Below are 21,255 nucleotides of genomic sequence, written 5' to 3' on the forward strand. Positions count from 1 at the left end.
GCTGAGCAGAGAGCCCAATGCGGGGCTCAATCCCAGGACCCTGGGATCATGACCTGAGCTGAAGGTGGAGGCTTTAACCCATTGAGCCACCCAGGCACCACACTAGTGGTAATTTTTTAAAAAAATATTTTGTTTATTTATTTGCGAAAGAGGGAGAGCAGGGGGAGGTGCAGAGGGAGAGGGGGAGAGAGAGAGAGAGAGAATCTCCAGCAGACTCTGCACTGAGCACAGAGCCCCACATGGGGCTTGATCCCACCACCCTGAGATCTTGACCTGAGCCAAAACCAAGAGTCAGGCACTTAACTGACTATGCCACCCAGACACCCCGGCTTCTGGTAATTTTTATGCAGCAATAGAAATCTAACTGCCTTGGGGTCATAAGAAGCAACTCTTGTCTCTTGTGGCCAGCAAGCAGAAAAGCTGAAAATCAGGCCCAAGACTTACTTATAAAAGCAGCAGAGCTCCAGATAACGTTGAATTCTTATCCACGGAGAAGCCACTATGACAAGGTCCCGACCCTGGTTGGGAAGGGGTGGGACTCTGACATTTGTGTTGGGGACATCTAGGTCCAGTAAGTTCCAGATTTCCTCTCACCCTCTGGGAGTGCAGAAGTGGTCCACCCCTCCTGGCAAGAGGATAACGTCCCCCTCTTGGTGAAAGCTAATGTGGATCTCTACCCCCCTGGATCGACCCCTCCCTTCCCCTGGCCTCCAGCCCAGTAATGGGGGTCAAGTCACAACCCAGCTAGGGAAGCACTGGCCTTGCTAAAGGGAGAAAAGGCCTGGGCCAGTTATTGATTTTTTATCCATTGCAGGAGAAAGGGGTTCTCTTCCTGGTTCTAGGGTGAATCTCTTGGCAGGCTCCCGCAGTCTCTCCAGCCTCTGACTTCCGTGGCCCCAGGCAGCTTCCCCAGTGTCTGGTTCTAAGACCAGGCCGTCAACACACCCAGTGGCCAGCAGCTTCCCCAGCAACCCCCTCAGACACTAGAGCATGGACTGCCTCCAGTGACTGACCTCCTTACGCCTGGGAAACCAGGCATCCCAGAGGGCAGACCTTGGTGAGTACTGCAGGGCAAATTTCCCACAAGACCCATCTGCTCAGCAAGATGACTTTCCTGCCATTCGATGAGCCATGACTGTGTCCTCTTGATGAGATAAAGGTCTCAGCCCTGGGGAGCCCACTTAAGGGCTCTATCTCAGTATTAGGGGAAGTGGCTGGTCCTTTTATCTGCTATTCTTAGATACTGTTGATTTCTCTTTGTATTTTTGTGTTTTTGTTTTTTTGGTTATTTTACTCGCCAGTGCCTCATTACTCTGGTCCCTGTTAGACTCCAGTACTTACCTATGAAACGTCCCCCTTCAGATGACCGCGTGGACTGGACTCTCAGGACCCAAACTCCGTATCGTGAAGTTGCAGGACCCAGCCGCCACATACGGACAGAAGCTGCGCCATGCCTCTGGGTTGGGTTCAAGGCCTGCAGCGTGTATAAGGTTGGACTAGACTCCCCAACAGCAATGGGGATGATGGGATCCTTAGGTTACAGAGGCCAGATGGCAGCAAGCATCAGAAGGAGGTGAGTTCAAGGATCATAATGAAGGGCTGGGTCAGATCTGGGGGTGGGGGAGGGGCAGTGATCTGCAAAGAAGGAATTAACAGAACATGTCAGGAGCGGCCGTCTCCAAGATCGCCTCATTAAATTCACCAATCTGTCCCTGCAAAAACCAGACAGAGCCTAGGGGGCTCAAATGGACCAAATGAGGATGCCAAAGCAAAAAAACAAAATGGGGCGCCAGATGTGGTGTCTTGGCTAAAGCTGATTGACATGGCCTTGGGCACATGCTTTATGGCCCCTGATCTACTGAATGCTTTCTTCTCCCTCCCTGACAAAGGGAATTAGGAAAAATTTACATTCATTTAGACGGATAAACGTGCACATTATGGTCTAATTCCCCCTCCCCCCTACCTGTGTTGCCACCCCCCCCTTCCCTCTGATATAATATGGTACAAAGGGACCTACCTGACATTCTGGAGAGCATCACTGAAGTGACCGACTCTTGGTGATATCATGTTAACCAGACCAATGGGCTAGAAGCGGCAAGTACATTGAGGCTTTGCTAAGACATGTATACTCCAGAGGGTGAGAAGCCTTAAAATTTATGCACCTGCAGGACCAGTGATATGTCTAGAGGCCCAGCGATCCAGGGTGTCTGAAATAAAGGGCACATTACTTCCTCCTGCACTTCTCACCCCCCAAAAATAAGCTTAATGCGTACGAAGCCCTTCTGGATTTTGGAGGCATCTTTCCATACTTGAGCCATCCTACTTCAGCTCGTGATACTGATGGCACAGAGTGAGGCCAACTTCGAGCGGGGTCTGGAATAGGAAAGGTTCTTCAGCAGGTCCAGGCCATGGTGCGAGCAGGCCTACCCCTTGCCGGGTGAGGGCTTTACAGCTGTGACATTAGAGGCATCTGTGAAGAAATTATGCGGAGCTTATGGCAAACCCCGTTAGGAGAATTATGTAGACACGGGCCCGTGCCATCAGTGTAAGATCATTAGAAACCTTTTGCAGAACAACTTCTGGAAGGCTGCTGGATCCTGGTAGGAACAGAACACCTGACCATGCCCATCAATGTTCATGCAGCCAGAACCTTCCCTCATGAGCTCAGTGCTGTCAGACCCACCAATGCATAAAGTCACACGGGCCTAGCAGCACTCTAAGATGCAAAGATTATATATCCAGGAGTGCGCTTGGGCAAAAACAGGGGACATGGGTAAGATGTGGGAGCAAGCTACACAGGCATGTGGCCCAGCACCCCGTGCAAGCCACCACTGTTGACACTGGTACCTCGCCTTCAGCTCACATGTGTGGTGGCTATTTGGGAGAGGGTGTGGGGCTGGAGGGTCTTTTATGACCATTAGAAGGTAGAGGGGGAAGCATAGAGCTTGGTTCACAGATCAGCGGGCTTGCGGGATGCAAGCTGGGAATAGACATTGCCTGTACTATGAACGGTCCTACTCTGGGCGATCCTGAAAAACAGCAGCGAGGGAAACTCCCAGTAGGCAGAGCTTTGGCAACGGACCTGGGCATTGACTCTGTGTGGAAAGAAAAATAGCCCAAGGTAGGAATATACTGGAGACATGGATAGCCACAAATGGCTTGACTGGTTGGCCATGGGCTTGAGAGAGGAAGTTTGAAAGATCAGGGACAAAGAGGGATGGTAATGAAATGGGGGGGCAGGCCTGTGGGAAGGGGCATGAGATGTGAAGATCTTCACGTTACACATTAACGCCCATCACTGGGCTTCCTCCATGGTTAATGCATTTACACGACTAAGTAGACCCAATACCGGGCCAGTGAACATAAACCAGACCCTGACATTGGTGAGCCCAGTCCTCACTCAACAGGTGCATGAATGGAGACCCACGGGAGTACCTAATGAAAGCTATAAGTGGGCCAGCTAGCAAGGGCTCCCACTCCCAAGATTCATCCTGCTACTACGAACAAATCTCTCAGAGACCAATGCCATGCCCCTAACATGGCATCACCATCCCTCAAAAAAATCAACCAGCCACTTGATGACAAGTTGATTAGATTGGATGCCTTCCAATTGATGAAGCAACAATTAATCATGACTGGAATCAACACATATTCCGAGAATGGGTTTGCCCTTCCTGCCACAGGGCCCGTGATGGTTAGTTCTGTGTGCCAACTTGGCTAGGCTAGAGTGCCCTTATTCAGCCAAATGCTAATCTAGATGTTGCTGTGATGCGATTTAATATCCACCGTTAATTAATTTTAAGTAAAGGAGACCATCCTGGCTAATGTGGTGGGCCGCATCTCATCAGTTGAAAGGCCTTAAGATCAACATCGAGGTTTCCCTGAAGAAGAAGAAATTCTGTGCTTGCTCCTGCCTTGGAGCTTCAGCCTGTGGGCCTGCCTGCTGAACTTTGGATTCATCTGGCTGGTGCCTGCAATTGTGCAAGCCGATTGTTGTGGTAAATCTCCGGATAGATGATACAGATGGATATGAAGATAAAGGCGCAGCTAGAGAGGGAGATACCTCCTCCTGTCTTCCTGTCTCCTTCAGTAGAGCCCTGACTAAGACAGGGCCTGTGCCAACATCATTATCTGAGGGCTTGTTTAAAAAAAGAGAGAGAGAGAGAGAGAGAGAGAGAGGTGGCTGGGTGGCTCAGTCAGTTAGGTATCTGCTGTCAGCTTGGGTCATGATCCTGGAGTCCTGGGACCAAGCTCAGCATCGAGCACCCTGCTCCACAGGGAGTGTGCTTCTCCCTCTGCATCTCCCCCTGGCTTGTGCTCTCTCTCTCTCTCTCTCTCTCGTTCATTCCCTCTGTCTCTCAAATAAATAAATAAAATCTTTAAAATTTAAAAAAAAAAAAAGGAGCAGTGGGGTGACCAGTAAGCCTCCAGCTCCCAAATCAGTTTCCAGGGAACCCAATTTAAGGCCACCACTAACCTGTCCCAGGCCCCTGTTGTGTTGTAGGCACTAATATGGACTTGATGGGAAATGGGAGACCAGGCAAGAGAAAACCATTCAGGACCTCAACCCCGCAGACCAGGATTCCATGCCGCCCACTGTGCGCGGAGTTAATGGAGGTAAGTCATGTTCCGTAACGTTGTATGTGGGGTGGCAGGAATGGTAACCACAGAATGTGGCCAGCCTGAGTGGGTGAGCACAGATCAAGCCAAAGACTTTCCCTGGGAAGTACCCCCCATACACACACACAAAGCACCTTGGGGAAATGGATAGGTGTTGATATTTGGGGCAGGGGGGCAGAGGGGCAGGGGTCCCCATAGGGTGAATGCAGAAACACAGTCCCCAGCAGCCCCTCAGGGGTGAAGTGACCACAATCAGGGGGCCAGAAGCAGACAAATGCGAGATTCTCCTGTCAGAGGACTGAGGGACACTCCCCTGGAGTCAGGCATGTTGACCTGAAAAATGAGAACCGTGGGTATTCTGTGTGCAGAAAGGACTTTCCTTGCTTTCTGGTTGTGACTTTATGACAATTAGTTTTAGGATGGCACCGAGCTGCTCTCTGACTGGGGCTGCGACTTCACAGCTGAGTTTGGTGAGGTCTTCCTCGGGGCCCACGTGACAGGACACCCATTCCCGGTGGCCATCTTGGTGGTAGATTAAAATCCAGCGAACTCATTAGGAAAATGGCAGTCCAGGGCAGCCCTGGAGCCACAGAACGTTTAAAGAACAGGAATGTAGGCTGGCTAAGGTGAATGACGGCGGCTTGGGTTCGCAAATAAGATGCCAGCCAATCTTAGACCACAACATAATGCTCACCCTGGCAAGCTACAAAATTAGAACTTCAAACAAGAGCTGGTTACAAATTAAGACTCCTTTATTTACCTTCCTCGTCGTGGGGGAGCCCCGTCTTTCTGCCCAGATCCCCACCACAAGGAGAATGAGCAGAATTATGTATTTGGGGATGATGTGACATGTTTGGGTTGGGTCTATTAGGACTCACACCCACTGTCTTGAGTGAAAGAACAGAACCCTTTTCAAGGGTTTTGGGTTTTTCCACTTCTTTAGGATCCAAGTTTTTAGATCCTGGGGACAGGTCCCAGAGAGAGCTGGGAACTTCAGCTCAGGACACCAATAAGGGAAAATCTGAACCCTTCCCAGAAGTGGGGGACCCACTCTGGTGGATCCCAAGAGCTGCCCCATGGGTTGAACATGAGTTGAACCACAGTTTGTGGAAATGACAGGAAAGCAGGTTTCATCAAGGCCTCCTCACTAGCCACAGGCAGATCTGTCCTTAGTCCTTCTTCTGCCTCCCCTTCTTCCCTCTAGCCACGCCCCCACCCACCGCCAAGAGCCTCCCTCTGTCTGTCCCTGAGACCATCCTCCCTGTCCCTACTCTGCAAGCACTCACTCAGGTCTGGGTTCTGGGCACACAATTCTGCTTCTCCACCCTGGCCATATTCCTTCAGTCTGGCGTTCTAGATTGATGTGCGAGATGGCACCAGGATACACTGTTTTCCACCCGGCAGAGACGGAATCAGGCAGGTGAAGGTTCAAGAGTCAGAATTCTGTAGGGGCGCCTGGGTGGCCCCATTGGTTAAGCATCTGCCTTCGGCTCAGGTCATGATCTCGGGGTCCTGGGTCCTCAGCTCTCATGTTCTAGGTAAGGAAACTGACTCCCCCCAGAGTGAAGGGGCCATGAAACCAGCCTGCAAGTTCACGGCCTTGCTGTGGCTCTGCCCCTCAAGAAGTCAGTCCCAAGACCTCCCTGTAATACTCCTCTCTCATCCTTTCGCTTGCATATTTCTCTTATTCCAGGCTTTTTTTTTTTATTTAAAACTGATGAATTAACAGAGAGTGTATTATTAGTTTCAGAGGTAGAGTTTCGTGATTCATCAGCTGCGTATAACACCCAGTGCTCATATGCCGGTCTTTTTTAAAATAATGTAAAAATTCCAATTCATTCATATTTTAAAGGAAGGGAAGCAATATAGAGACTAATCCAAAAAGAGCAGTCGGCTCCAACTAAGTTTTTATTGGATGTTTGTTCTATAATTGCACGTTTAACCCAGCCAGTTGCCATTCTGAGTTGGGTTTGTCCTGAACCAAAACACTTGCCTCCTCTGAGCACCCCATGCCAGATGGCAAGGACCAGGAAGTCTGAGAAACAGTTTCCCCTCTGGTGGAAAAGCCACACACAGACAACCAAGAATCCACTGTTCGATTCACCAGGCTATACTTCTGGTGCCTATGAGTAGAGAAAGAAATGGAACCTCCCTTTCCTTCCTCCCCTTGCCCAGGCAAAACAGAATGAGACCCTGGGTTCCCTCCAGGCTATGCCAAGAATTTGAAAGATTCGAATCTTCACTGCTGCCTGGCATGGCCTGTCTGATGGATGGGTTGGCTCTTATTTCCTCCCTCTGTTGCCCAGGCTGGTCTGGTCTTGCCGATGGATGCAGGGTCAAGGCTGAATAGCATCATGACCTTTCCCAGACTACGGCATGGGTGCCCCAAGTCAGGCAGCTGGGATTTCAGGTCTTCAGATTCCCTAGGGAGTCGTCTCAGGGTGATAGAAAGAGTGGCCATTCGAGGAAAGAGCACCAGCCAGCCTAGGAAACAGGGTTGGAGTCCCAACTCAGCTTCTATCCCAACCCACCTTTCTGGGCCAACCATTTGTCCTTCAAAATCCAGCTCAGCTATCACCTTCTCTGTATATTGGATTCTTCCCCCAGCAGAGCTGGTCCCTCCTTGGTCCTGACTATGCCCTGCACATGACTGTCACACTTCTTCTCACACTGTTTATAACTAGTGTCTGACTTGTCTCCTAGTCCCGCTGTGAGCCTGAGCAAAGAGAACAGTCTTCAGTGGTAACACATGGTAGATACTCAATATTCATATTAATGACTATGGAATGGCTTTAAAATGAGAGAGCAAGTGGGAGTGCCTGGGTGACTCAGTCGGTTAAGCGCCTGCCTTCGGCTCAGGTCATGATCTCAGGGTCCTGGTTCGAGTCCTGTATCAGGCTCCCTGCTCCCTGCTCCGTGGGGGGTGTACTTCTCCCTCTGCCTCTGCATCCCCCCTCCCACCACTTGTGCACGCTCGTGATCTCTCTCTCTTTCTCTTGCTCACTCTCAAATAAAAAATGAAATCTTTGTGGGTTTTTTTTTTTAGATGTTATTTATTTGACAGAGGGAGAGAGACAGTGAAAGAGAGAGAACACAAGCAGGGGGAGTGGGAGTGGAAGAAGCAGGCTTCCCACTGAGCAGAGAGCCCAGTGCGGGGCTCGATCCCAGGACTGAGGGATCCATGACCTGAGTCGAAGGCAGCCGCTTAGGGACTGAGCCACCCAGGTGCCCAATAAATGAAATATTTAAAAGAAAAAAAAGAGAGAGGGGGGGGGTCAGGATGCATGATCTTGAAGGTGGCTTCCCTATTTAAAAGTCTGTGATGACATCAGTCTCTCTTCCAGGACTGGGCCCTAATGGCTGAGATACACAAAGAGGCAGAAGACCCAGGATTCCCAAACCCTCAACAGAACTGGTATCAGGGACATAGAATTCTTTATATACATTATACACACAAGTATGACAAGGACTGGGAGGTCAGAAGTGCCTCTCTTCCTTCTGTGAGTATAGATCAATAACCCAAAAGTGTCTTGAGGTCAGTCATTACGCTGTGAGATGAGATGCTGTTTTCCTAATAGGTGAGAAGACAGAGTGGTTCTCCAAGAGGGAGTGGGGTTGGAGGCAAAGTCTTAGAGGGGTTGAATAATTTGCTTAATCCCACACATGTTAAAGGTGATCTAGACTTTGAGCTGGGGTTCTTGGTTCCACTTCTGGGTTACCCTGACCCAGACAGCCTTGACTGAGCCAAGTTTTATAATCTACCATCACAGGGCAGCTGGCCATTTCCTCACTGAACAGTCAGGGGGACAGGCCTGGGATCTAGGAGGAGCTACATTTGATGTGGGACTTTTAAGCAAAGAGTCATCCTTGGTGTGGTTTGAAACCATGCCTTGGTGTGTTTGGACAATAGTTAAATTAGCCCTTGGTAAAGACTGGGAACCAAGGGACATCTACATGTAATCACAGTTTGAGATCTGCAATGGGTAGAACGCAAGAACCCTAGCTAGAGGTATAAGACAGTAGAAGATCCAAATCCCTCTCCTATCCCCACTTGCCCAGCCCTGGCCAGTTTCTAAGGGTAGAGAAAAGGGGAGGGGGAAGAATAAAAACAAAAAACAAAAAAAAACCACACAGGCAAGGGGTCATATCAGGCCGCTGGGCATTTCTGCCCCTTCCAGGTACCAGAGAAGAAAATGCCATTGTGTGTGGGGAGGGGGTGGGGCAAGAAAGGAGGGGGGGGCGGGGCGGGGGTGTTGCCGCAGTGAGCTGCCTGCCTATGTCAAGGCTGAGCAGGTGATCCTTGGAGACAGTGGGTGAGCGCCGAGAACACCCCCGCCGGGGGAGACAGCTTTTATTAGAAACCTTCCATTTTTTTTGTCTGGCATTTCACTAATTTAGCCAAACCACTCTTGGCAAAAAGTCTGGCTGTCCTTAGCCCAAGGGTGGATTTGATTTAATTTGAAATAGGGTACGGGGTGTCAGAGAAAGGGCCCTGGGCTGGGCGACCAGACGTGGGCGAGGCGCTGACTTAGAGTGGGGACCTGGAGCAAGTCAGGGCCTTTCTCGGGACCTGGGTTTCTCATCCCGCAAGCCACAAGGTAGACCCGGAGGTTCTCTCCACCCTCCTCCGCGTGGGAGGTCATCCTACAGTTCACGGGCTAGCTCTGGCTTGTTCGGGGGCAGGGGCGGCCGTCCCGAGCGGAGGGGCCGTGGAGGAGGGCGCCCCGGCTCGGGTCGTCGGCGCCCCTTCTTCCCGGTTGGCTTTGCTTCTGGCCCCCAAGTTGCCAGCTCTCAGCTGACCGAGTGTCGGGGCGGTGAAGGGGGTCCGGGAAGCGCCCCCTCTTGGGGACAGGAGCGCGGCGGGCGCGGGACCCGCCTCCCCACAACCTCAGCCCCCACCCCGCCCCGAGAGGGCGTCGCGTCCGGGGACCGCACCCGCGCTGGGACGTGGCGCCCGCAGAGGCGTGCCCGGAGCTGGGCGGGGACCGCTGCCCGCCGGACGCCGGGTCCCCGCGGCTGCTCGGCTGGTCCTTCCCGGACGTAACCGGCTCGGCCCCCCCGGGCCACACGCCAGGCAGCGGGGGGCGGGGGGAGGGGGAACGCCCGGCGGGCGCCCGGGCCGCTTGGGGCCGTGCGGGCCGCGCGCCGAGCCGAGCGCCGGGAGGAAGGGCGGCCGCGGCCACCCGTGGGGACCCGGAGTGCGTGCGACACGCGCCTTCTCCGCCCGGGCCCCCGCCCCCGCCGTCCGCAAAGCTGCTCTGTGTCCGCGGATCCCGGCGTCGGGGCTGCCGATTGTTTCCCTCCCAGACTGGCTGGCTCGGTGCAATTTCCAGACGCCTCTTTGGGACCGGCCCTGGGAGGGCGGGGAGGGACCTGTTTCCGGGCAGCCAGACACAGAACCTGGCCTCTGCCCTCCTCTCCTTTGATCTTCCTAGGCCATCCACACTGCCTACGCAGTGTGGCAGGGACAGCGACCCCATTTCGCTGGTAGCAAAACTGAGGGGAGAAGGGACTTGGCCAGCACATCACCAGAACTTAAAGGAACAGAACTAACAGGAACTAGAGAACTCCTGTCCCTCAGTGTTGTTCCCCCCGGGTGAGGCTCTGGGCTCAGAAGAGGACAGGCCAATCTCCCTCTTTCTCTGTCTTCCTGGTCTGGGGAGGAAAGGACAATCTTAAGGATCACCAAGCATGAGGGAGGGAGGACCGAGGTCCTGGATCCTGTTTTGGGCTCCCTGCCCTCCTTTTGTAGGAGGACACCACCCCCCCCATCTGTCCCCCAGACTCCACCTTTCCCTGCTTCACTCAATTAGGATTGGAGGCTAAGAACAAACACTCCTATTTTCTCCTTAATAAATCTTATTAAAGATGGCCTGAGCCTTGTGGACCTTGGGCCTTAGTTTCCCATCTATGTAAGAGAGAAGCCTTCCAGCCCTGATATTCCTGGATACTTTCTCTGCAAGCAACAGCCTCCCATAGAAGTTGTGTTCTTCCTTTTCTCTGCATCACAGTTATACTTGCCTGCCCAGCTCCTGTGCCCATAGGAGTACACAATAAAAAGGTTATTAAATAAGCTTAAAGGTATACCTTTGCCCGTCCCTCTCTCCTAACAAATTCCTAATAATGACCAAAGCAACAGGAGAAAATAAGTGGGTTATCAACCCTTTCCAAGTCTCTCCGCATCTGCTTGTGTGATAAGGAGCAGCTGGCCACCTCCCCAGGCTGGTGGGGTGGCAGAAGACCAAGAGGATCCTAACGTCGCCCCCATAAGGGGATCCGGAGCCCAGCTGGAATGGAAAAGGCGGAGTCTAAGCTGTGAGGTATTGGTGGCCAGGTGCTATGGCTGTGGCAGCACCCCTCTGCCTGGCGGGGGGCAGCGGAGAGTCTTCTCAAGCGGGTGCATCTGGGGCGCAGGGGGGGAGACACACTGGAGAAGCAAGACCGGGATTTTGCCTTGGAGGGATTGACATTGGAGGGTGGGAACAGCCCAGCCCGCAGATGAGCACCAAGCCTGGAGGCACTTGCTATAAAGTGTCTGTCTCCAGAGCGGGGCGGGGCGGGGCGAGGTGGGGCCGCCCATGCAGGAGTACTTGTTCCTGGGCTTGTGTGTTCTGCTGCTTTGACACCTCTGCCATCGTTGGCAGCTCCTTGCAGGGAAACATGCACCACCCCTCTCACCCACCTTTTGCTTTGCCTGAGGGAGAGGTTGGTTGGGTGACTCCCCCGCCCCTTCTCTTAAGATCCCTGGGTCACTCTGTCCTCCCAGAGGCCTCGGGAACAAGTTTGCTGGCTTTCCCTGTGGTTCAGCTCCAGTCTGCAGTGGTGTCGATTTCTTAACTTGTACTCGAACCATGCTTTCAGTGTTTTAAAATTGTTTTTCAAATACACTCAGATTTTTTTGAAAGATTTTATTTATTTATTTATTTATTTATTTATTTATTTATTTAACAGGTAGAGATCACAAGTAGGCAGAGAGGCAGGCAGAGAGAGAGAGAGAGAGGGAAGCAGGCTCCCCGCTGAGCAGAGAGCCCGATGCGGGACTCAATCCCAGGACCCTGAGATCATGACCTGAGCCGAAGGCAGCAGCTTAACCCACTGAGCCACCCAGGTGCCCCCGCTCACATTTATTTATCCATGTATGTGGTGCAACTACACAGGCACATGGTACAAAATTCGAGAATACAGTGGGAGTAACTCTTCCTGCCTGTCCCGACGTTAAGCCTCCCAGCTCCCTGCCCCAGAGCTGACCGCCCTTACTGGTTCCTTACATATCCTTCTAGAAATCATTCCCTGGTGAGAGTTTTTCTAAAAAGTAGTGTTTGTCAAGACCTGGTGTGTAGAGTCAGAATCACCAAAGTAGCTGCTCCCCAGTCACAAACGTTATAGTCAGAAAATACTGCTTTGAGGGACGGGACAGCTACCGTCCTGTGGTTGGAGAAATATTTCCATATGTGCCTCCTATTTCTAGATGAGGAGGCTGAGGCCAGCCCTGGTCAGATAATACCAGCTCTGGAGCCACGGTTTCTTTTTTTATTTTTTTATTTTTTTAAGATCATGTTTATTTATTTGTCAGAGAGAGCGCAAGTTGGGGGAGCTGCAAGGCAGAGGGAGAAGCAGTGGTGTGGGGCTCCCAGGACCCTGGGATCATGACCTGAGCAAAAGGCAGACGCTTTATCGACTGAGCCACCCAGGTGCCCCTAGAAACAAGGTTTCTTTTTCTTTTTCTTTTTCTTTTTTTAAAGATTTTATTCATTTATTTGACAGAGAGAGAGAGAGATCACAAGTAGGCAGAGAGGCAGGCAGAGATAGAGGGAGAAGCAGGCTCCCTGCTGAGCAGAGAGCCCGATGCGGGGCTCGATCCCAGGACCCTGAGACCATGACCTGAGCCAAAGGCAGAGGCTTAACCCACTGAGCCACCCAGGCACCCCAGAAACAAGGTTTCTATCGCTTTCAGCTATATTGATGTTTTGCAGAGTGTGTGCGCATGCGTGTTGTGTGTGTGTGTGTGTGCGCGTGTGTGTCCTTAGAAGGAAATCCTCTTTTGAAATGAAACCATCCCTGGAAACACACATGGAAAATAAATAAAAGCAAGTTCCTCCCCCTGTCAGAATGGGAGTGGGGCAGAGGGAACTCACTGAGCCTCCCCTGCCTTAAGCAGCTCCTGGGACACCTCCTTGGGACCCAGGGGTTGAAAGACCACAGTCTCATCTTGTGGGACGTCCTAGAGGTGACAGGATTTTAGTATGCAGATGGTCAAGTCCAGAGTGGGGGAAAGGGATCAGAAATTCCAGCTCAACTCTCCTAACGTCAGCCCCAGATTGCTTTCCCTCCGCCCCATGCTTGATCACCTCCAGCCCTCCTCATATCCCTCAAGCCCATGGGAGGGCTGGTGTACACAGAAGGCTGCTTGGAGCCCATGCGGCCCCAGGAAGAGAGCTGGCCCATTTTGAGCATCCACATCTGAATCAATTCAAGCATATTTACAGAGACCTGTGTGGTGCCCAGGGCAATAAACTCTAAGCAGTTGAAAATGAGTCGAGTCCTGCCCATGGGGCTCTCAGTCTAGCTAGAGAGAGAAGACACAGAAGAAGGTGATAAGGACATTCAGCAGGGCTGTGCTTGGGGAGGGGTAAAGGCAGGTGGGCAGGCAAGCGAGTCTTCTTTGATGAGGGTGAGTGAGAAAGGACAGGGTGGTGTGGAGAGGCAGAGGGTAGGCTGGGGCTGTGCAGGAGCTCAGGAAACACTGCCTTCCAAGGGAAGCTCAGCCACTCTCCCTGGAGATGTGAGGTGAAGTCAGAGTCAAAGAAACAGCAAATCGGGACCTGAACCCTTAATCCAGCTTAATTAAACTCACTGGCTTGAGGGACTTGAGTTAGAATTTAGGAAAATCTGGACCCTGGGTGGCTCTGTCAGTTGAGCATCTGCCTTTGGCTCAGGTCATGATCTCCAAGTCCTGGAATGCAGCACCATGTTGGGCTCCCTGCTCATCGGGAGCCTGCTTCTCCCTCTCCCTCTGCTTGCCACTCCCCGCTGCTTGTGCTCTTTCTCTCTGTCAAATAAATAAATAAAATCTTTTTTTAAAGATTTTTTTTATTCATCCATTTGACAGAGAAGATCACAAGTAGGCAGAGAGGCAGGTAGAGGGAGAGGAGGGGAAGCAGGCTCCCTACTGAGCAGAGAGCCCGATGTGGGGCTCGATCCCAGGACCCTGAGATCATGACCCGAGCCGAAGGCAGAGGCTTTAACCCACTGAGCCACCCAGGAGCCGCAAATAAATAAAATCTTTTTAAAAAAAAGAATTTAGGAAAATCTTCACAGCACTCAACTTCCATCCTTCAAACCTGCTTCTCTCTGGAGAACACCTCTCTCCTTCCAGCCACTGCCCCCACTCAACCCCTGGCCTCCTGCTGCTGGTTTCCTCTGCTGGAAGGCTCCTCCCCAGCTGTCTGCACCGCTGGATCCCTCATGGTTCCCACAGCTTCCAGCTGCCCTTGATTAAGGATCACCCCTCCCTCCCCCTCAGTACCCTTCCCGCTCTCTATTCCCTGTAACACACATCGCCTTCTGGAACTCGGTATATTTACTTGTTGGTTGCCTCTCCCATTAGATGTGAGCTCCATGAGGGCAAAACTGTAGCCCTGGAGCATAGAATACGTCCAGATACACGATAGGTATGCAATAAACATTCACACAGGAACGAGTACGTGCAGGAGGGATTCCGTCTTGGTTATTCTCCATGGAATGCTCCCTAGGATAGACCCAGTGCGCATGCTGGCCAGGAGCTGTGATTTTGTGGACAGCGATAGCAGCCAGCCACATCTGGTGCATTTCACCAAGCCATGAGCAGTCCTAACAGCTCGATCATAACCCTCACCAGGACAGCGGCCAAGTAGATGTTGAAGCTCCCAGGCCCAGGGAGGCGGGGGAGGGGAAGACCTGACCTTGGAAAGGGACTGCCCAGGGCTAGAGATGAGTTATCTGCAGGTGGAAGGTGTGGTTCTGCACTCCCTGTGGTGGTGGTACTCCTCCGGAGAAAGAGAGAGGAGGCAGTCAAGCCTGAGGGGAGCGTTGGTGAGGATGCCAGACAGGTGTCACCTCCTTTTCCGGGACTCAGTCCCCTTAACCTGCCCTTGGCTCCGCAGATGATTCAGCAAGTTCTAGTCTCTGAGGTTCCTTGTGGCACTTCCCCTGGGGCAGACCAGAGGATCTTGCACGACATTAAGTAACCCACAGGGCAGGGCAGGAGGCTCAGAAAGCCAGCAGTAGTAGCCTGGGGACAAGCGTCATCCAGCCCAAACCTAAGTCTCTGTATGGAGACCCCCTAGCTCAGGAAACAGCTGGTGGTGCTGGGAACTTGGGGGTTTGGAGGGAAGGGGATCGTCCTCAGCGTCAGCACCTTGGGTATAGCAGTAGAGGAATACAGTTTCAAGGCACCAAACCTTCACCAGTAAATACATAAATAAATAATAATACATTTTTTTAAATGTAGGTGTGCCTTGCTTTAAGCTACAACCTATAGGAAAACTGAATATCTACCAAGGACAAACAAAGGGACGATTCCTCATTTTACTTTAACTTTTTTTTTTTAAGTTTTTATCTGTATGATCTCTGCACCCAAGGTAGGGCTTGAACTAATGACCTTGAGACCAAAAGTCACATGCTCTACCAACTGAGCTAACCAGGCAGGCATCCCTGAATCCTCATTTTAAAGGAGGATATTCCAGGGGGCATTGGGGTGGCTCAGTGCATTAAGCATCCAATTCTTGATTTCAGCTCAGGGCATAATCTCAGGGTCATGAGATCAAGCCCTGCATTGGGCTCCACGCTCAGTGCGGTGTCTGCTTGAGATTTTCTCTCTTCCTCTCCTTCTGCCCCTCCTCCACAATAAATAAATAAAATATTTTTAAAAATTAAGTAAAGGGGGGGCGCCTGGGTGGCTCAGTGGGTTAAAGACTCTGCCTTCAGCTCAGGTCATAATCCCAGGGTCCTGGGATCGAGCCCCACATAGGGTTCTCTACTCCGCGGGGAGCCTGCTTCTCCCCCACCCTGCCTACTGTGATCTCTGTCTGTCAAATAAATAATAAAATAAAATCTTTTGAAAAATTAAAAATTAAGTAAAGGGGGAGCACCTGGGTGGCTCAGTAGTTTAGCATCTGCCTTTGGCTCAGGTCACGATCCCGGGATCCTGGGATCGAGTCCCGCATCAGGCTACCTGCTCAGTGGGGAGCCTGCTTCTCCCTCTCCTATTCCCCCTGTTTGTGTTCCCCTCTCTAGCCATCTCCCTCTGTGTCAAACAAATAAAAGCTTTTAAAAAATAAAATAAAAGATTAAGCTAAGGAAGATGTTGTGAGCTCCCCTAGTGAACTGGAAATCATTGCCTTTGTAAGTACTGGGCTTTCACATCCTAATCACTTGAAATGTGGCACCTTCCAGTTTACAATCTGCCTTCAAAAATACAAATACTTTCACATGTAGATATTCTCATTAGCTTCACTGAGGACCCTCTGAGTTACCTACAACAATCCCCATTTTACAGATAAAGAAACGGAGGAGGTGGGTAGGTCACACACTTCAGCCAGGCCTTCCAACCTGCAGCTTTCCCAGCACACCATGCTGTCCCCATGTGATCCCTACAGCTCTGGAGGCTGGTCCAGAGCAAGCCATGATCGGTGAGAAAGAGGAGAAAACTGAGTCCGGGAGACGAAGGTTTCCAACAACCTCCCTGACTCAGCCCAAGCTTTGAAGTCAGACAAACCTGGACTTGCATCTTAAGTTTATCACTCACTAGCCCCAATTGGCCCATACTTGACCTCAGTGGGCCTCAGTGTTCTCATCTATAAAGTGGGTCTCATAATACCTACGTCACGGGGAGCCATGAGGGAGACCTGATGTACACTGCCGCTCAGAACACTGCCTAACCTAGCTGCTGTGATGATGCCTGCCATTCTTGTTATTCTTTTTAAGATTTTATTTATTTATTTGTGAGAGAGAGACAGAGACAGAGAGACAGAGCTCAAGCAGAGGAGAAGCAGGCTCTCCACAGAGCAAGGAGCCCGAGGCGGAGCTCGATCCCAGGACCCTGAGATCATGACCTGAACTGAAGGCAGATGCTTAACAGACTGATCCACCCAGGTGTCCCCATCCTAGTTCTTTTTACAGCGTCTCTCACTCACTTGTGAAATATCCTCTCTTCCAGGGGCAGGCAAGACCCCCTCCCTTAGCCTAGCCTTGCCCTCCACTCATGGCCCTCACCCCTCCTGGAAGGTCACCCCAGGTGGGTTCTCTCTCAAACCCCAGGAGCCTCTCTGCCACCAGCCCTGGGGCCACCCCACCTCTGCCTGCGGCGGGGCCCGGAGCCCGGTCAGGCCTGGCCGGCCGCCAGTGCTTCCCTGGTAGGATGCCCCGCCACTCCCTCTGGGCCCTTCTATTCCGGGAGCTGTAATTTACACAGCCTTGCCCGCCCCAGTTGCTATCTGTGGCAGCAGTCCCCGTCCCCGTGGGCTCTGCCCACCCCCTCCTAGACCGCCTTTTCATAAACAGCTCCCAGGCTACCCTGTTATCTTGGGTTCCATGGCTCTGGGGAGGAGGCCCCGCCACCCAGAAGATACAAATAACCCCTCAATCTGGGGGGCGGCCAGCCCAGCGTGGACAGTGGTGGAATGGAACCCTCACCCACAACAGCCCAATATAGCAGCCCTCAGAACCTGACCCTGAAGTCTGCTGAGGTGCGGTAGGGAAGCCGAAGAGAGAAGAGCCTGCCATTATCCCCCCAGCACTCTGAGAACTGGGTTGGCCTGGCCAGCACTCTCCCCCAAGGCCCGGGCTTGGCCACAGGGCCACGAGAAGGAGGAGGAGCAGTCAGTAACAGCAACGAACGTGATCTCTCTAAAACACAGATGTGATTGTGTCTGTCCCAAGCTCCAAACCTTCCGTGGTTTCCCCATGGCCCTTAGGGATGAAGCTCACAAGACCCTTTATCTTCTGCTCTTTCTACCACCTCTCTTGCCTCAGGACCTTTGCATAAACTCTCTCTCTGCCTGGATATAGTTTTCTTCTTCCTCTAACTCCTACTCATGCTGCAGGTCTTGGCTTAGAAGTCACTTCTTGGGGCACCTGGGTGGCTCATTTGGCTAAGCGTTTGCCTTTGACTCAGGTCATGATCCCGGGGTCCTGGGATGGAGCGCTGGGTAGGGCTCCCTGCTCAGTGGGGAGCCTGCCTCTCCCTCTCCCTCTGCCTCTGCCCCTACCCCCACCTGTGCTCTCTGTTTCTTCTTAAAAAAAGAAGTCATTGTCACTTTTCATGGAACCTTCCCCTGACGTCAATACACCTATATACTCCTCTCTCGTCCTCCCCTTGAACTGTGATGGGTGTCCCTCCCATGTTTACCAGAATCACCAGGCCCCCGCTGATGCACCTGTCTGTCTCCCCAGGAGACTAGAAGCATCCCAGGGCAAGAACTCTGTCTTGCCTACATTGTTTCTCCAGCACCAAGCCCAGTCCTGACATACGATAGGTTTAAGAAAAATTTGTTGAAAGAATGCATGAATGAATAAATGAACAGTTTCTCTGCCCCTCGGGGGATGAGTGGGTCTCTTGGAGAGCTCACTGCTACTTGTGCCCTTCATTCTCCCAGAAATCCCTATCTTCAGCTCCTGTGTTTGTGTCTCTACCTATCACTTCAGGCTCACTGCCCTGATCTCTGGAAAATACGGTTGCTATGGCCATGGGCCTGCTTGGGAAGCCCTGAGGGGCTCTGAGAATGTACTGTAGGACAAGGCAGGCATCCCTGGGTTGAGCAGGAGGAGGGCACAGAAAGTGGCAGCCCTCAGGTCTTACCAAGCAATATATCTGTTACCAAGAAGCAAGGTGGGTGTGTGTATCAAATTGGCAGCTTTGGGCACTTCTGCTAGGACACAGAGACACCCTTCGTATCTTGCTTGCTCTAAACAGGTAAATGGCAAAGAATAACCTACAATTACAGCAACAGGATGGAGCTAGATGATTCTACCAGTTAGCCCCATACATTATTGGAGGACTTCTGAAATTGGAGTATTTCTGTGTCCCAATTGCACTTCTCTCGTCCTACAGTCTCACTTGGATTTGCCCCAGATCACCTGCCCTGACTGAAGGCTAGGAAGATCTGTCGCTGCAGTTACTTCCACCTCCTGAGAACATGAGACCCAGTCCTAGGAATACAGCCACAGAGCCAAGGTCGAGGGCCCAAGCCTTTGCCCAGCATGCCACTTCCCACTCCTGGAGGCCATGGGATGAGATGGTCAAAGACAGGCCTGGTGAAGACAATCAATCTAGTAGCCAAACAGACAAAGTCTATGCACTGGGTAGGTGACATGATCTAGATGTGCTTCTACCCCAGGGCCTTTGCACGTGCTGTTTGTGCTGCCTGAAGTTCTTTCCCCAATCTTGAAGATTTCTACAGGCTCACTCCCTCAGGTCTTTGCTTAATTGGCCCCTTATCAGTCAGACTTTCCCTAGCCACCCTTTTTAAAGCAAAGCTCCCTCCCCCGCTCCCCCTACCATTTCCCTACTTTATTTGTCTCCATAGCACTTCCTGCTAACTGACATACTGGGTTCTTTCTCTCTCCCCCCACTCCCTTCCTTCCTTCCTTCCTTCCACTGGCTGCCTCCTTTAATAGAATGTGAGAACCATGGCAATTGTGTTTACAGATGTATCTCTGGTTCTCTCTTGCTGTGTAACAGATGACCCTAAAAATTCAGCAGCTTCAAACTAGTGTGTATTATTTCCACAGTGTCTGGGAGCCAAGAGTCCTGTCAAGATTATTGTCATCTCAGAGCCTGACCTGGGCTTGGGGGCTGCACCCAGACTCACTCGTGTGGTTGTTGATGGGCCTCGGGTCTGCCTTGGCTGCTGGCTTGAGGCTTGAGCTCCTTTCCTTGTGAGCTTCCCCTGCAGGGCCAGGGCTGTCCACAGCAGGGCAGCTGAGGGGGAACAAGACAGTGAGAGAGCGCTCCTGGGTCTTAAACCAAGTGCAGTCTGTCATAACCCACACTAGAAGAAACCTGCCCCACACCATGGGCCAAGCACACTCACCCTGGCACAGTATTTGGAGATGGGGGCTGCCGGAGGGTGTGGACACTAGGATGGAGGCCTCATCAGAGCCATTTTGGAGGCCGGCTACTAAGCCCCCACACATCCCCAGCATATAGAAGATGCTCAAGAAATTGTAGGAAGAGAAAGGAAGGAAGGAAGGAAGGAAGGAAGGAAGGAAGAAAGGACTCTTGCAGGATGCGTCTAGGCTTCGTTCCCAAAGGGGGCTAGTAGGAGCCCCATCCCAAAGGATCTTAAACACACTGAGCTCTCCTCGACCCCCATCCTACGTCCATGTCTGCCTCTTCCAGGCCTTGGGCAAGTTCCTCCACTCAGAGGCCTGTTGTGGGGATTTAAAAAGACTAGGAGGCTGTTAACCAGCTAGAATTTAAATACAAAATTTTTTAAAAGGGGGGTGGGTGAGGAGGGAGGCATCACAAAGTCTGACACACTCAAGCCCTCAGCAAATGTCACCCCTGTGGGCGGTGTTGTGTGTTACTCATATTGGAGGGAAAGAACCAAAACCAAAGTAGCTTCCTGGAGTCAGAAGTTGTAGAGCTGGGGATGTTGGGTACGTGTGTGTGCGCATGCATGTGTGTTTCCGTGGGGTTCTCTCCCCAGAGCCGTGGCTGAGAGCCTCTGTCCCAAGTCAGTGGGGCCAGTGGATGACACATGTGGTCCAGACACCAGGTTCATCTCTTGGGAGCCAGAGATGGTCACGTGCTGGGGCCTCAGTCACCCGAACGGGCAGGAAAGGCTGATGAGCCCGCGGACTGCTGTCCATTTATACTGAGTTAGCCTGTATGACACCAGTGGTTCTTAAACATTTCGCAGAACAGGGAGGGAAGGTTAAGTGGTGTCAGAGAACCTTTTGAAAGTTGACATGAAAAATGCACATTTATATGTAAACACAAAAAAATATCTCCAGCAAGCTCAGGCCCTTCACAGGGGGACCACTGTTCCAGAACGCTCGACTGGGGCCCCCGCGGAGGCACGATCGGAGCCTGCATCTCCTGAAGAAATGAGTGCATGTGTGCCTACATGGATGGACGAATAAAAAGGAACAAAAGCCCCAGGCTCTTGGCAGCTTTGCTGGTGGGCAATGCTTCTCCCCCCTGGTACAACACAATGGCCTCAGAAACACTGGCTGGTTTTGAAAGACCTGCATTCAAGCGTTGCCTTAGCCACCTTGCACTTGTCCCCTGACCTCTCTCTGCTTCACCTTCCTCATCAGGAAAATAATGTGAATTACGGACAGTGTTTTGTAAATTACAAAGCCTACTGAACATACCAGGGACTCTCCCTTTGGTTGGACTCTTATTCTAAGGGTGCATTTTCTCCAGCTCCCAATAGCACAGACCTGCCTGGGGGATGGGAAGGTTCCTCCTTGGGGCGGGTTGCTCTAGAGAAGCTGAGCTGCCAGCCCTTCCTTCATTTAGCATATCTCCAGTCAGATGGCCCAGGTTAAGGGAGGTAGCTTGTATGGAGTCATTCCCAGCCTAAGGCCACCCCCCACCTAAGTAGCTGAGACTGGGTCTTATAATCATTCAGGCAATAAATGTTTTTG

The sequence above is a fragment of the Mustela nivalis genome (genome assembly GCF_964662115.1).
Source record: "Mustela nivalis genome assembly, chromosome: 17".
Taxonomy (NCBI): Eukaryota; Metazoa; Chordata; class Mammalia; order Carnivora; family Mustelidae; genus Mustela; species Mustela nivalis.